The sequence below is a fragment of the Bison bison genome, unplaced genomic scaffold (assembly GCF_000754665.1).
Source record: "Bison bison bison isolate TAMUID 2011002044 unplaced genomic scaffold, Bison_UMD1.0 scf7180017859194, whole genome shotgun sequence".
NCBI classification, from domain to species: Eukaryota; Metazoa; Chordata; class Mammalia; order Artiodactyla; family Bovidae; genus Bison; species Bison bison.
This window is the reverse complement of record NW_011489766.1, coordinates 1-3,177: the sequence shown is the minus strand read 5'-3', so window position 1 is coordinate 3,177 and position 3,177 is coordinate 1. Positions and strand designations below refer to the sequence as shown.

The window sequence follows — 3,177 nt, the reverse complement described above, 5'->3', positions numbered from 1 at the left end:
TTTCTCCCTGCAATCTTGATTCCAGCTTGTGCTTCTTCCAGCCCAGCGTTCCTCATGATGTACTCTGCATATAAGTTAAATAAGCAGGGTGACAATATACAGCCTTGACGTACTCCTTTTCCTATTTGGAACCAGTCTATTGTTCCATGTCATGGAAAGGACAAAAGCTGGGTTTGTCGCTAAGTGAATAATGAAAAGACAGAGGGCCAGAAACTTTAGATTATTGGTAGAAATGTTATAAAAAATAATGGTCTGGAAGTCTCTTAGCTGAATATGAAAAAATTAAGAAAGTGGGGGTAGTGGTCAATGAAATTGGAAAATAGGATTTGAACCAGTGTCTGAAAGGAAAGGGAATTGTGTGCAAGAAACAGGATGCTTGAGCTAGTGATTTCAGAGGTGGAGTCATTTCTGTGATGAAAAAGACCACAGCAGAAGAACTTTGGAGATGTTCTCACTTATCCAGTCTGCACACCTTCCCCTGGTGGAGATGAGTAGTTTTGCTTTCCATCCTCGTTAATCTTAAGACACTTGGAGAAAAGGGACTGTTCATTATCCTCCTGAAACAGGGTAAAAATTAGCCTTCTTAGTTCCTTTTTGGATTTCAGGCCCTCAAAGCTTAATCTGCCTCTTGGACTTCCTGCCACTTTTTCATGCATCCTTGAGTACATGTTCCTCCTTATGGGTTCTGTTAAACACTGAGCTTCTGATAAATTCCACCATCCTACCACTCTGGTTCTATAAATGTATTTTGCCCACGTGTGTCAAAATAGGCTAGGTTATGCTGTGCTAACAAAGGACCCCAAAATCTCAGGCACTAAAACTTATCTGCATTTTACAAATGAGTAAACTGAGGAACACAAGGGTAATGATAGCAATATAAAAAATGTGAATGGCATGCTCCATATTTTTCCAAAATAGCTCCGGGTCACTGTTTTATATACTCTGTCAAAACAAAAGCATCATTAGAGCCACAGTTCTCCTGTGAGAGGGCCTTCGTGTTGAACCCAACACATTAGCTCAGCAGCGGAAGACTCCTAGTTCTCCGTACTCTTCAGGGATGAGTCGTGTGGCAGTGGAAAAGGCACTTGGGCTAAACCAGCAGTTTGCTTGCCTAGACCCAAACTCATCAGGTAATCAGAATGGAGGAAGTATAGCCAGCAAAGGGTGCTATATTCCTCCTCACCTAAGGACCAGAGAAGCTACTAAAGGATTCTATGATAAAGACAGTTCAGGGTGGAGTTCTAGTAAAGATAAGGAAGCATACAGCAGTTTTGGTTCCCATAGTGATTCAAGAGGGAAGTCTAGTTTCTTCAGTGATCGTGGAAGTGGATCAAAGGGAAGGTTTGGTGATTGTGGATGAAGTGACTATGACAACTTTGTCAGTCGTGGTGGCAGAGGTGGCTTTGGCAAATATGAGCATGGAAATAGTCGCTGGTGTGACAAATCAGATGAAGATGATTGGTCAAAGCCACTCTCACCAAATGAATGCTTGGAACAAGAACTTTTCTGGAGGCAACACTGGGGTTAACTTTGAAAATTTTGAGGACATTCCAGTTGGAGCAACAGGCAACAATGGTCCTCCACACAGTGAAAGTTTCAGTGATGTTAGATGGGAGAAATTATTATGGGAAACACTGAGCTTACTCATCACACTCACCCAACTCCAGTGCAAAAGCATGCTATTCCTATTATCAAAGAGTGACCTGATGGCCTGTCCCCAAACAGGGTCTGGGAAAACTGCAGCATTTCTCTTGCCCATCTTGAGTCAGATTTATTTTGTGGGTCCAGGCCAGGCTCTGAGGGCCATGAAGGAAAATGGAAGATATGGGTGCTGCAAACAATACCCAATCTCTTTGGTGTTAGTGCCAACTAGAGAATTGGCCATATAGATCTATGAGGAAGCCAGGAAATTTTCATACCAATCTAGAGTTTGTCCTTGTGTGGTTTATGGTGGTGCTGATATTGGTCAGCAAATTTTAGACTTAGAACGTGGATGCCATTTGTTAGTTACCACTCTAGGAAGTCTAGTGGATATGATGGAAAGAGGGAAAATTTGATTAGACTTCTGCAAATAGTTGGTGTTAGGTGAAGCTGATCAGATGTTGGATATGGGGTTTGAACCTCAAATACATAGAATCATTGAACAAGATATGCCACCAAAGGGAGTTCACCACACTATGAAGTTTAGTGCTACCTTCCCTAAGGAAATACAGATGCTTGCTCATGATTTCTTGGATGAATATATCTTTTTGGCCATAGGAAGAGTTGGCTCTCCCTCTGAAAACATCACACAGAAAGTAGTTTGGGTGGAAGAGTCAGACAAACAGTCATTTCTGCTTGACCTTCTAAATGCAACAGGCAAAGATTCACTGACCTTAGTGTTTGTGGAGACCAAAAAGGGTGCAAATTCTCTAGAGGATTTCTTATACCATGAAGGATATGCTTGTACCAGTTTCCATGCAGACCAATCTCAGAGAGATAGAGAAGAGGCACTTTACCAGTTCTGCTCAGGTAAAAGCCCGATTCTCATGGCTACAATAGTAGCAGCAAGAGGACTGGACATATCAAACATGAAACATGTTATCAATTTTGACTTGCCAAGTGATATTGAAGAATATGTACATTAGTCTCTCAGTCGTGTCTGACTCTTTGCGACCCCATGGACTGTAGCCTACCAGGCTCCTCCGTCCATGGGATTCTCCAGGCAAGAGTACTGGAGTGGGTTGCCATTTCCTTCTCCAGGGGATCTTCCTGACCCAGGGATTGAACCTGGGTCTCCCGAATTCCAGGCAGATGCTGTAACCACTGAGCCACCAGGGAAGCCCGTGGACATATCAAACATGAAACATGTTATCAATTTTGACTTACCAAGTGATATTGAAGAATATGTACATTTTATTGGCTGTATAGGATGTGTAGGATACCTTGGCCTTGCCACTTCATTCTTTAATGAGAGGAACATAAATATTACCAAGGGTTTGCTGGATCTTCTTGTTGAAGCTAAACAGGAAGTGCCATCTTGGTTAGAAAACATGGCTTATGAATACCACTACAAGGGTAGCAGTCATGGATGATCCAAAAATAGTAGATTCAGTGGAGGATTTGGTGCCAGAGACTATCGACAGAGTAGTGGTGGCAGCAGTTCCAGCTTCAGCAGCAGCCGCGCCAGCAGCAGCC

The 3,177-nt window shown here is 42.7% G+C and overlaps 1 pseudogene; it reads left to right on the top strand.

Moving 5' to 3' along the window:
- The first annotated feature begins 1,027 nt into the window (after positions 1-1,027).
- LOC104981618 lies at positions 1,028-3,171 on the top strand (annotated as a pseudogene).
- Positions 3,172-3,177: the final 6 nt, after the last annotated feature.